The following is a 14,731-nucleotide window of genomic DNA, read 5'->3' as shown; positions in this document are numbered from 1 at the left end:
GGAAGAAGAAAGAAGAAAGAAGAAAGAAGAAAGAAGAAATAAGAAATAAGAAAGAAGAAAGAAGAAAGAAGAAAGAAGAAAGAAGAAAGAAGAAAGAAGAAAGAAGAAAGAAGAAAGAAGAAAGAAGAAAGTAGAAAGAAGAAAGAAGAAAGAAGAAAGAAGAAAAAGAAACAAGAAAGAAGAAGAAGAAGAAGAAGAAGGAGAAGGAGAAGGAGAAGAAGATCTGATGTGGGGGCACGTTGTATTCGCGGCATTTCTGCAACACCTGGCGGAAGGCCAACATCTGGTCCGTTGTAGCGCGTTCGCCTATGAATCCAGTCTGATACTGCCCCACGATCTCTCTTGCAATCGGTAATAGACGGCGGCATAAAATATCTTGTAGGCAGCACTCAGTAGTGTAATTGCGCAATAGTCCCCGCAATCCAACTTGTCACCCTTTTTGTTGATGGGACACACGATACCTTCCATCCACTCCTCCGGTAATACTTCCTCCTCCCAAATAACCCAGTGTAGTGCTCTCACCAGTGCTTCTCCTCCGTATTTTTCGTGACTTTTCTGTGACATGTGTGTTGCTTGGAAAGGTATTGACAGTAAAGCAGGATGACAGTGAAATTACTTTTGACCCTGGGATCTCCTGCTGCCCCTGAAGGAGGTGGCCTAAACCCCAAGCAGCTGGTCTGAGCCACGGCCGCTTCCGGGGTGAGCACACAAGGCCTCTTTTGCTCCCAGGTCCCAGGGCGTTTAACGGAGGGAGAGCTTTCGGAGGAAAACAATATACAGCAAAGAATTTTTACATACCTTTTCTTTTATTGCGCGACTTTTGTGTGAGCAGATGGCGTATAGCGAGGATGAAACATTAGTCTGCGTCGCATTGGAGGGGAGGGGGTCTTGCTAGCAGGTCGTTCACCCCTGAAGAAACACCGCTCAATAAGGGGGGGGGGAGGCGGTACGATGTTGTGGGATTCCCCAGTTGGCCGAACGAGGAGTGATGTTGATCGTGGTGGAGAGTGGCAGTGACCACATCATTTTCTTTTTTCTTTTGAACGAGTTCGCTCGTGTAAATAGAGATTATGTTATCATAATTGTTGATGATGATTAACCTGGGCTTTTTAGGGGAATATCTGTAAGTAAAAAGAAAATCGTGTTAAGTACTGTTCCTTTGAATTCCACTAAGAATTTGCATCCATTGACAGATACGTATTTCGACCTCAACTGTAAGGTCGTCTTCAGTGTATTGTACTAGACTCGACTCAAGTCAAGTACAAGACACTGAAGACGACCTTACAGTTGAGGTCGAAATACGTATCTGTCAAAGGATGCAAATTCTTAGTGGAATTCAAAGGAACAGTACTTAACACGATTTTCTTTTTTTACTTATCATAATTATTGATGTGAAATAGGAAAAGTTGAAATAAACAGTTCTGGGCGTACATGCGTATATTCTGTATCCGCATAGAAATCAAATCTTTGCAATACGGTTAAACTGTGGGTATCACAAGTGTTCACAGCTGTCGCAGCAACAACAGCTGAGCTGCTGTCGTGCCATTCCAGGAGCAATTTCAGTATGAATTGAGAACTTCCAACAGAAGATCGGTGAAGGTATGCTTTACCTACCTTACGATGCATTCCAATCATATCCACTGCCCATATTACATCACGTGTCATCCTTTGGCACTACATCCATGTTCCATACCACACAATAATCTTGTAAACGTGTTCCATGATAACGGCCAACCGTAGTGTAAGGTATGGTGTGGCAAATCGATTTGCTCGTCTCGAATGCCACCTGTGCGGTTGCTGACGATGTCGATGAGGGGGAGACGAAACTTAAGCTTTAAAGCTATTCCGATTCTTGTCCACACATACGGTGGTGAGGCTGGAGAATGTCTGTGGGCCAGTAATCCTCACGTACACAGCTGATATGAATTCCGGCAGCGTTCGTGGATCGGCTCTCGGGGTGGAAGTGTGCTGCTGCTGCTGCTGCTGCAGGTAGGTGCCACTATGCACGCGAGCTATTCATAAATTTTAATTAATTTTCATTATCCTTTCAACAAAGGTGTACACACACTTCAGAGATAGATGGCCATACGGAACTCGGCCACTTCAATGGGATGCGGATGTCTATGGTGTCTCTGTGACGACTGTGGATGGTGATGTCTTTGGGACGTGTGTATGGATTCGTTTTGTGTTAGCTCTTGATACAGAAGATAACGACGGGGCATATGCCTGGCTGGGGTAGTAAGTGAAGTAAACTATGTGACTTGGTAGTATACCGGGTGGAGATAATTCAATAATATATTTTGCTTTTGCTTGGTTGAATATTGTCTACGAAATTATCTCGTCAGTATAATGTACATATTACTTGATTTAAAATGTTGACCATTTCTTAAGAAGGAAATTCAGTACACGGCTTTATACCAATTGCCTTGAAAATACACTACAGTGGTTGAACTTTTTAAATGAATCATGGCAATATTCTATTTAAGCTCACAGAAAAAAAATATGCAATCAAAATTCAGCGAGAAATCATGCACATAAAGGGAATGCTAAAGTTAGTACACTTTTACATGAGACATAATGTAAAATTACACAGCCGTCGTGTAAATTTCCGCTAATCATCGCGTAAACCATCATGGACTTCAACCGGTTACGCGACTATTAGCGGAAATTTACACGAACGTAACGTTATTTTACATGATATCTCATGTAAATATCCACTAGCTCTAGCATTCCCTTTATGTGCATGATTTTTCGCTGAATTTTACATGAATATTTTTTTCTGTATATATATCGTTCTGACATGATTAAATTTTGTTGTACCTGTAATTAACTATCAGCATGGTCATGAACTTAAGAGCTTTTGTAGTGGGTATTTGATAAGATTTGATCTTTAAAAAATATTATAATATTTTGTTATTTTTAGACATGTCTCAGTACTCGGCGTAATATTTTCGTGGGCAGCCCTTTGGTCAGACATGGTATGTATTTATAAATTCATCGAGTTATTCCGGTGAGGATAATGGACATAAAACAGATCTATTCGATGAGCGATGTCTTGTAAATGCATAACATTTTAAGGATTTCTGCGTTGATTTAGCAATGGCAAGAACGACGATACATTTAATATTATATTTTTTGTTAAATCGACTCAATATATTTTTTTAAATGAAGAATGCTACCGACCGTACTGGTCTATGTTGATATTCTAGCTTTTGCTAGATATTTGAAAAACTGCATCTCGAGTCAAGTACAAGACACTGAAGACGACCTCACAGTTGAGATCGAAATACGTATCTCTCAAAGAATGCAAATTCTTAGTGCAACTCAAAGGAACAGTACTTAACACGATTTTCTTTTTACTTACAGATATTCTCCTAACATGTCCAGGTTCATCATCATGCATCTCTGTTTCTGGTTTTGACCTGTTAAAAAAAAAATATCCGCGTAACTCCTGCACAGTCAACGCGAAACCAAACCCTACAACCGACGTCGATCGATGGTGTTGGTGGCGCTCTTTGTGTAATCCCTTCATCGAAATTGAAGCTTGGCGCCCGATTGCGCCTTTACAGTTTTTTTTTTGTTGATTTTTTATTTCTACCAACACAACAATGATTTCAACAGAGAAGCCAAGCTAAATGTGGCTAGCGCCCATTTTTCCTCGACCGTGGAAGTCGGATTTCTGATGGATCAGCTGGCGTTTATTAACGAACGAGCCGCGGCCCTATGTAGACCGAATTGCAACTGGAAATTTGTTTCGATTATAGACCGGTTCAAAATAATTACATTAATATTTACTTTTTCCATGTGATGACGGAATACGAATCATTCTTGGTGGTATTATGATACGAAGTGTATTGGATTATGCCAAAAATTTAACCTAATTGCGTTATTATGATTAGGTTTATAGTTTTCGTATAAAGTCTTTTCCTGAAAGCACTGCAACTTTCGTTGAGGTTATGAGAGAATTGATTACAGTAGACGTTCGATAAGTGCAACATGTTTACGTTTTACTTATCGAATGAAATTCGATAACTGCAACAACTGACACATGTCACATAACTGTCAGTTGCTGCAGAATGCAATCAATATGCATACGAAAAACATCGCATTGCAACAAAAGTGCATGCGAAAAACTTCGCATCGCAGTTGACATTTCGTTTTGATGGATAGCGGTGCGATAACTGCAAAATTGTTGCACTTAGCGGACTTGCAGTTAAAAAGCATTGCAGTTAAAGCGTTTGCACCGAGCGAACGTCTGCTGTACCTACATAAATGGATTTTAAGTTTGCAAAGACTAAAAAGAGAATAGGGACGCGTGCGTGAGTGCTTATGTAAATTATGGATAATTTTTTCTTTTAAAAAAAGACGCGGACACCGTCTTCAGCCAGAGGCTGCACAGACTGAATGAAACTTAACACTAGACAAGGGACACACGGAGCATGCACCGGTGGATACGGAGAAGAAACTATCCTCACGAAAAGTTTTATCGCCTGGAGCGGGAATCGAACCCTCACCCCATAGCATGGTGCGATTAGAAGCTTGGTGACCCTAACCGCACGGCTACGAGGCTCCACAATAGCAACAATAGTTTTATCATTAGTAAGTTTGCTTACCGGGAGTTTGTTATAAAAGTATAGAGTGTACGCCGAAGATTCTGAGTTGCTTGTCGAATGAGCTATCCCAGATAGAGGAAAAGAACTCAATTAGGTATAGCATAATTTGATATGGAGATCAAAAAGTGGTATTGATTGGTTTAAAAGATAACAGATCTAAAATAATTATCGAATATGGAACATCATCATCATTTCATATTTTGATCTTGTAAGAACTAACCAAGCTAACAAGCATTGGAAAACAATGACTTCGCACGTCGCTGCTGAGTCGCCATCAATTTATCCACAAAATCTAAGACCGTTATCAGATAGAGCAAACATCGATCTTTCGGATAACGGTGTTCATTTGCGTGGGCGGGCTGCTGTTATGCCCTACGGAGCATTTTAGAAAAAAGACACAAGACTTCTTGGGCCCTTTTCAAATGTTGCTCCAGATTTGTTTGATCTTGACATAACAAATATTGATATTGTTCAGATGTAACATTTTTTATATATGTCAATTTCTTGATTTTGCTTTGGCTGACCAAGCCATGTTGGAGGAATAGAAGCGCCCGTCTAGCGAATTAGGAGTCGTGAGTTCGAGTCTCACCGGAGTACGTGGATTTCTTTTCATAATTCAATTCTCAATTTGTTCATCGAACACATGTTCTGTTGTACTCATGGATATCAAAGCATTTTCAACAGTGTATTTTTAATATGTTATTTTCAGATTTTATATCTCATATTATCTTATATCTTATATCAATCAAACCAATGTCACGTTTTGATCGTCAGTACTTCACTTCTACCTGGGATACGTTGCTGTTTGTCACGCCACTGATTTCCATTTGTCGCGCCGATGATCAGTACACGATTGATTTTTTCATCACGGATTTTTTAATTTGTGAATAATTACATTAAATTACATGATTAAAGACGTTGATGTTGAACGAGTCGTGCAATTTCGGGCTGACTTGCAGAGAGCGATGATTCGGTATAATCTGCTTTTTAAACATCAGTCAGTTCTTGTTTTGAGTGCCATTGTACGATTGAGTTTTTTTTTTCTTTATTTCTATACTGAAATTGAAACGAAAGAAAACAATAAAAGAAATTTTACCTTCATATTTATTACACTTACCCTATTTATTCTTTTGAACAAACTTTGCTTTCGATTCGGAGATAGAGAAGTCTAAAACTTCACTTGATGAACCACCTAGCAGCGCAACTTTTAACTGATTGTTCTTATCCATTGGAACAGTGTTGCCGAAGACGACACTCTTCTATCTGCTTTTGATTCGGAGCAAGAGAAATATAGAACTTTATTTGATAACTAGTGCCACCTAGTAGTGGAATCATTAATTTATACGAATCAGCAGAATGTTCTCATGCTTTTGAACAACTTTGCCGAAGACTACACTTTTCTATCCGCTTTGTATTTTTAGATAAAGGCATCTAGAACTGTATACACAGTGATACCTAGCGGCAAAATCACCAACTAATTGGTGAATCAACATAATGTTTTTTATGCTTTTGAGCAACTTTGCCGAAGACTACACTTTTCTATTTACTTTAAACCCAGAGATAGTGAAGTCTGCCGCATTACTTGATAAATACCACCACCTAGCGGCCAAATTACCAACTAATATGCGGCTAGCGACACCCAGCGACAAAATCACCAGCTAATCGATGAATCAACGCTGCTCTTGTCCTTCTGTACAATTTTGCTGAAAACTACGCTTTTCTATTTGTTTTGGATCACCACTTATCTATCTAAACCTTAACTTGATAATCATGATTTCCAGTGCCTTGTAACAACACCCCCAACCAATGTATTGTTTAATGTAGATTGATCAGTATTGCCATCTGAGGTTAAATTTTCGAACAGAGAAGGACCATACGTGGTAGTCCCTGGTCAAAACTGTCAGTACTCAAACTTTGCCTGAACACATTGAGAAAGTTTACTTGCATCCAATACAGTGGGATTCCGTTTTTGGCATGCTCCATTTTTGGCATGTTCCGTTTTTGGCACCCCCCGAATTTGGCAACAAAGGATTCCGTTTTTGGCAACATTTTTAAATCTAATAAAAATATAGCAACACAGTTCGAAAAAAATCTGTAAATTTATGACGGATCGAATGTAACAAAAGGACCCCGTCATATATGATGGAAGTTTTTGTGCGATCTTAAAATTACATTACAGATATCTGTTAGAAAATATAAAGAAAATTCGAGCACCAAGCGAGAATTGAACTCAGATCCTTGGGGTGTGAGTAGCACGCCTGAGCTCTCTCGGCTATCTCAGCTTGTTGAAAAGCGGACAGTCAAATTTAAACTGCTTCTACCATAATGCACACATTCCCGACATGCTCCGGATGCTGCAGAGAGTACTGAGAGAGACAATGAGGAAACCGCCACAGCTGCGAGCAGCCGTTCGTTTAGCTGATGACGGAGAGTGGCTGGCATGATTTATAGCAGATGCATGTAAATTTAAAGCGAATATGCTTTAAAATCTGTAAACAAGCCGTCTGACCAGCAGCGGGCTGCTCGGTTGACGTTAAATGTTGGTGATTTACATTTTTCTGCCGCAAATTTCAGTTGATCTTCAATTTACGTGCTGATTAACTTTCATATTTTGCTGTGAAATATCGATAATTCTTCTTATAGGCAACTTGTATTATATCAATATGAAATAATAACAATTTTATGCTATTCCGGTATTCGAACAAAGGAACCAGCCCATATATGTTTGCCACACATATCCTAAATACGTTATGTATGGGTCCATATATCATTTTATATTATGTCCAACTGTTTATTATGTGCAGAGTGTACAAAACCGAGTAGATCTTTCTTCTTTGGTATAACGTCCCAACTAGGACAAAGCCTGTTTCTCAGCTTAGTGTTCTATTATCACTTCTACAGATATTAATGTGTATATCGTGCGCCAGGCAAGAAGATATTCTATGCCTAAGAAAGTTAAGGTAAATTCTTTTACAAAATGTTTCTGGACCGACCGGGAATTGAAGCCGTCACCCTCAGCATGGCCAATGGCCATGGTGAATATCCACGACTTATAAGTTGTGGCTTCGATGTTCAAAGTATGTTTTTAAAATTCACTTTCTCGCACATTTGTAGTTAGTCATTTGTGCACTAGGACTAGAACGTGAGCTGTTGGATGATATTTTTTCTAACACTTATAGCTTCGATACTGCTTTCTTTTCTACTTTTGACGACGGTATAACGATGAGCACGCGATATTTTTGTTCATATTGTTGCAGTTGCTTAGAGTAGAGACCAATGAATGAATAATTTTGGCTTGTCTCAAAGTTGTTGGTGGCAGGGCTGAGAATTGAATGTCTGACCATTTACTTACACCGCGAAAGTGTTGTCCTTGAGAGCACAAGGGTCCGCTGGAGGTACTTTTGCTTTAGAGAATTTGGTGGAAAATTGCTTTGAGAGAATCATTTTATAATCTTTAAGGGTACGACCTATTTGTCTAATAGTGATAAATTTAGGCTGTTTGGCTCAAGTAACACATCAAGAAATATTTAAAAAACAATCTCATTTATTCCTCACAGAATGCATCAAGGAAGTGTTCAAATAAATTCATACGGGACTCTAAAAAAATTACAAGTTTCACCAGGATGTCCGAATGGTTCATAGGCATAAATTGAAAAACAGAAGTAGCCAGACAACAGTTACTTTAGTTGAAGTTTTTAGCCCTAGGCTAGTTCATCTCGAGACCCAAGCTTTACTTCCCTTCCTAAGGAAGAACTCACATTTTTGTGAGTTTGTCGGGAGTTGGATTCGATCCCAGGTCCTAAGCGTGATAGTCACGTGTTCTAATCATCACACTAGGTCCGCTCCACTTTTAGTTGAAGTTAGGTTAACCTTCCGTAACACTCGCGGTTGGCCACCACCGTTAGCACCACGCTAATGCTGAGAACAAAAAGCGAGATTATTTCAATATGTTGTACAAAATACAGCAGCGCGATCACTCGTCACAAAAAAAAGCAGTTTATTCGATACATATACGACCAAAATGTTTGTGGAGTACTGGTCTCTGTCGACTTAGTGCTCGCTGTTCTGTTATGAGTCGTTTAGTCTGTATGGCTCTTTTCGAGAATTTCATAGATTTTTATATGAGTTTATTACACATGAATGTCGCTGCGAAAGGGATTAAATCCACAAGAATCATTTTTCAGAAACACCTGCAGAAATTTTGCCAGAACTTTTTCAGAGTTTTCACAAAATATCACAAGATGGGTTTTTTCAGCAAATCCTGTTAAATTTCGTGAATATTATCCACATATTATGCGAACATGTTACAAAATAGATCAGAAATTTCGTTTAGAATTTCGAGAAAGTTGTTGTTCTTTTAAGAAATTTTATCATTGGGTTCAAAATGCCAAACTGACGTAATGTTTGCAAATATTGCTGAATGGGATGATGCATATGCGGACATACACCAATTAAATGTCTGCCATTTTTTTGCCTTTCTCGTACACCAAGGTGTACCGAAAGGCTATATGTTCACTCCAAAAATGAAATCTTGATAGAACCCCCGGAGGACCAAGTCTTATATACCAATCGACTCAGCTCGACGAGTTGAGATGATGTCTGTGTGGGTGTATGTGTGTGTGTATGTATGTATGTGTGTGTGTGCGTGTGTATGTGTGTATGTGTACAAAAATGTCACCTCACTTTTGGATAGTAAATAGCATCCGATTTCAACGCTTTATGTTTCAATCGACGCGGAATATTGTCCCATTGTTTCCTATTGAAAATGGTTTGAATCGGTCCAGCCGTTCCGGAGTTATGGCCATTTAGGTGTTCCGGATCGGTACCCCAGGAAGGGGCCAGATATGAAATTGCAACAAACCCATGCATGCGACTCATCAAACCACGGCATTTTCGATTATCTGATGAACGGTAAGCAGGAAAATACTCGCAGACTATATCTGAACCGGTAGTGTACCGGAACCGGTTCCGGGTGTCCCGCCGGAAGCGGCCAAATATAAAAGTGAAACAAACCCATGTATGCGACACATATAATCGCCGCTTTTTCTGTAACCTGATGAGTGATAAACAGGAAAATAGTTTCTGACCATATCTGATCTGGTAGTGTTCCGGAACCGGTTCCAGGTATCCTGCCGGAAGTGGCCAAATATAAAAGTGAACCAAACACATGCATGCGACACATCAAATCGCAGCTTTTTCTATAACCTGATGAACGGTAAATAGGAAAATAGTCGTGCACTATATCTGAACCGGTAGTGTTACGGAACCGATTTTGGATCATATCTGAACCGTTAGCATCCCGAAACCAGTTCCTGATGTCCCTCCGGAAGTGGCCTGATTCATACATGCGACACATCAAATCGTAGCCTTTTCGATAACTTGTACGACCAGCAAAAAAATAAGCAAAGCCCACATTAGAAACTACTGATGGTGTTCCGGAATCGGTTCGAGGTGTCTCGCTGAAAGTGGCCGAATGCAAAAAAAAAAAAACAAAAATTCGCGACGCATCAAATGGCATTTAAAGTATCCTGATGAACGGTTACAAAGAAGAAATATCTCAGATCATGCTTGGGAGAACTGTGTCCCTCCGGATGTGGTCAAATGTAAAAGGGAACCAAACTCCATGCATGCGCTTCATCAAATCGCGGTCTTTTCGATAAGCTGATGAACGGTTATTAAGAAAATTATCTGAGATTACGTAAGAGACCACCACTAGTGTTCCACAACCAGGTTTCAGGTCCCCGCCGGAATTGGTCAAATGTAAAAATGAACCATGTAAATTTTCCGGAACCGGTTAAGAGTGTCCCACTGGAAATGGACATATATAAAAGTGAATCAAACCCATGCTTACGGTACATCAAATCGCTTTTTTGTCAGTAACCTGATGCATGGATAATAAGAAAATAGGCACAGTCCATAGAAGTTACCACAGGTAGTATTTTTAATTCCGGGTAACCTGATTAACAGTTTTCAAACTCAGACCACATTTAAATATACCGGTAATGTTCCGGAATCATTTCCGGGGGTCTCGTAAGCAATACAAAATAGATTGAGACTACATAAGAGGCTACCGGTGGTGTTGCAGAAGCAGCGTTGGGTGCTTCAGCGGAATTACGAAAGTGAACTAAATCAATGCAAGCGATGGATATGTGCACGGTGTCAAAATTTTGATTATTATCGAACTTTCATGTACCTCGGGTTTTTCTTTATAGAATGTTAGAATTTCGGCTATAATGTATAAATGCAAAAATTGAAAATATTCTATCGGGGAAAATTAGAGTTAGATGAGTTTTTGGCTATTTTCCATACTAAAAATCAATAATTACTATTTTAGCCCAAAAAACGTCCCATACAAAATGTATGGAAAAATTTTCGCCGATAAAATATTTTCTAGCTTTCCGATTATGAATATATAGCCCAAATACTGATCATTTTCGAAGAAAAATCCGAGGTACATGAATGTTCGATAATAATCGAAATTTTGACACCGTGATGTGTAAGAGAACCGAAAACCTACAAAAAAACTAAAGCAATCTCGTTTAATCACACAATTTTTGATTCCTGAGACGTAAATTTACAGTAGGATGGGTCAACGTTGTATGGAAAAATTAAAATTTAAGCGCATCAGCCCCGAACATTCTTTTAAATCTTTATTTGCGTCTAAAATTACTGTGCAAAATTTTGATGCAAATGGAGGGCGAGCACTGTAATGTTGTTTATATTTGAATGTGATATAGCATTGGCAATTCAAATTACTACATTACAAATTTTACATGGATCTTGTAACCAATGATAATAAAATATAGCATAAAGTGTGCAGATTAAACTTTGTCAAAGTGATCTGTGAAAAAGTTAAATCCTGGTTAGTAATTGTCATCTTGGTATGGATCAGCCTCCAGTGAAGGTGGTCAAGCAGTCAACTAAAAGGTCTGATACTTTCGGCTCTGCCCATACGTTGAACATAACGTCAGAATTAGTGCCCCAATTCGATGATGACCTGGAATTTCTAAATAAAGTATTCTCATGATTCAGAAATTCGTGGGTGGTACAGTCCCAGATCGCCGTTATGAGCATTTCCTCCTTCTCGTCCGTTACCAAAGCACAGAGATTTGGGGCTGATCACTGACTCTAAGGCAAGATTGATTGCGTCGACGGAAAGATTATGAGTACATATTCGACGAGAAAGGCACTATCACCACTAGGTGGATTAATCTGGGTTTTTTTTTTTAATGTGTATTGTAACAATATTCTAATACTACACTGGAATCCCTTCTGGAATATCTTGAAAGATCTCTCCAAGAGTTTTTTTTTCAGAAATTCCTTAATGGATTCCTTTAAGGATTATCCCTGGACTTTAGTAGTTTTTCCTTCGAGGAATCCTCCAGGAATTCTTTCAAAAACTCCTGGAATTTCTTCTCCCGATCGAGTAGATTCCAAGAGAAGGAAATTTTCCAGAGATTCTGTTCTCTCCTGAGTTTCTTCAGATATCTCTTCAGTAGTTCCTGGAGGATTCACGGACGTCTCTAGATGTTTCGTCAGAGATTCCTTCAGAAGTTCCCTCAGCTATTCCAACAAGAGTTCGCTCAGGTATTCCTCAAGAAGTTCCTTCAGAGATTCTTTCAGGAGGATTCAGGGATTCTAGGGGGTCCCTCAAGAATTTCTCCAGAGGTTTCTTTATGAATTTCTACAGGAGTACAGAAATTAGCCCAAGAGTTCTTTGAGCAATACCTCCAGGAGTTTCAGAGATTCGTGCATATGTTTCTTCACAGAATTCTCTAGGACATTCCTTCGGAAGTTCCTTCGGATATCTCCTAGGATACCTCGAGGAGAATTCAGGGATCCCTCAGAAGTTTCTTCAGGGATTCCTACAGAAGTTTGTTACATTTAAAAATATATCATTAATAAAAATACAAATAATTAGTACTAGAGTAGGAGCTAGTTTAAATTTCTTTTAAAAAATTGCCCATCCACACGCCGTCGGAAAATCGTCGACTCTCCTCGTTGTACTAAACCCCACTCGCGACACGAATGATGCTCGAAAAATGGGAGCAAAAAAGAGGAGAGTGGGAAATAGGGCTCTTGGTGATTGATGCTTGGCGAAGATAGACGTGCCGGTGATGAATTTCTAACCCGAGAAGAGCTTTGAACGAAGTTGGCCGCGTGTGCGCGAAAGGCAGATACCCCGAGTCCGACTAGCCGTGGAAGGACAGAGTCCCGCGAATTCCCACCCAAGAAAGTGTTTCCGTGGGCCTGGTGTGGATCCAGTGGCGTAACTATCGCGAAACTAGCTGTGAGGGAGTGATTTCGGTTCGACCGCGTGGGCAGCACATGGTCCTGGCTCGTTGGGAGTCCGCGAGTGATTTGGGGGTCCAAAACGAGGAGTGTCTAAAACCCGATCCCAAAAGTGTACGCGGAAAGGGCATTGTGAATCCCGTAGCCCGTAAGGGAACCGAGATTGTGCAATCGGTGAAAGTGGTGTGAGTCTGGCGTCCTGAATCCGGCGGCCTGGGCCGTCGTACCCTTAGTCTCTGTAGGCTAGACAACCCCTGGGATGAGATGCAGGTAAGAGTGCATCTTTTCTTAAGCCCTGGCAAAACCCAATTCTAATAAGTTCATTCAGGAGTTAGTTCAGGAGTTCCTTCTAAGATTCCTCTAGGACTTCCTCAAGGGATTCCTCAAGAAATTCCTTTAGGGATTCTTCCAGGGATTGACATTAGACGGATTTATTTCCAGGAGGATTCAGCGATATCTCAAGGAATTGCATTGGATTTTTCCAGAAGTTCCTTAAAAAATTTCTTCAAGACTACAATCTGGTATATCTCCAGGAATTCCTCATGGAGTTCCTACAAGAATTCCTTCCGGATTTCTTTCAGGTATTCCTCCTAGAAATCCTACGGAGGTTCCCATTAAAAATCTGACATTGATTTTTTCTGACATTTTTTTTTGGGGATTCCTCTTGAAAATTCTTCGGAGATTCCTCCTGGAATTTCTTCTTAGACGATTTCTCTCGAAATTCCTTCGGAAACTCTTCTTGTAATTCCTCTAGTATGTTTCAGTTATTTCTCTAGTTTATTAACCTTCACGTACCCGACCCCCGACAACTCATTTTCAAAATGCTGGCATTTCGTCAATGGGGCACGTTCGGTGTAGTACTAGATTTGTAGTAATGAGCTGAATTTTTGTATGGTGAGAAGGTCAATTCTCCGTTTCTGCAATTAAATGGTGGAAAAAGTGTGGGTATTATGATTCCTTGCCTAAATTAATGCTGTTTGAGCAAAACTTTGGATAACTATGTTGTTTATGTTGCAAGAAATGGAGAAAACAACAACACAGTTACCCAAAGTTTTGCTCAAACAGCATCAAATTAGGCAAGGAATCATAATACCCACGCCTTTTGCACCATTTCATTGCAGAAACGGAGAATTGGCTTTCTCGCCATACTAAAATCCAGCTCATTACTACAAATCTAGTACTTCACCGATCTGTCCTATTGTCATCCGATTTTTTTGAAGTCGTCCTCAATCGATCATAAATTGGTGCTAGTTTATTACAATGAAGTGCACAGTTAGAAATAAAATGTAAATTTCAATTTATTTTCATGCACATATTTGGAGCATGAAAATAAATGTAACAATCAACCAGTGTTTAATTTTACATGACTTGAAAATTGAAAGTCATGTAAAATTCAATTACGTTTAATTTTCAACTTGTCATTTAAGATAGTGGCTAGTAAATTTACATCGTTGTTTATTTTTACAATTAACCTATTTCTAGCTACCGCTTCACAGTAGGACGAGTTCGATGTTCAATTATCACATTTTGCAGAGGGGGGGTGGGGGGCGACACAAGTTTTCTCAAACCGAAACATCCCCAAAACAGACGAAAACACAAAAAAATCTACATGAGCCCCCTGAATTTAGCTTATTTGTATGCATCATAGCGAACAAAATGTTGTACAAAGATGAAATATTGAATTATACCAACACGCCACGTACCGAAAAATGTTTTTTATATATATAAAAGATGTAGGGTAAACGTACCAATAGTGGTGCTGTTAGTAGCCACTCGTAGTAAAATAATTGTATAAAATTGATAAAACCACAAAATAAAACATCTGA

Source organism: Aedes albopictus, chromosome 3 (assembly GCF_035046485.1).
Source record: "Aedes albopictus strain Foshan chromosome 3, AalbF5, whole genome shotgun sequence".
NCBI lineage: Eukaryota > Metazoa > Arthropoda > Insecta > Diptera > Culicidae > Aedes > Aedes albopictus.
This window is presented reverse-complemented; position numbering follows the sequence as displayed.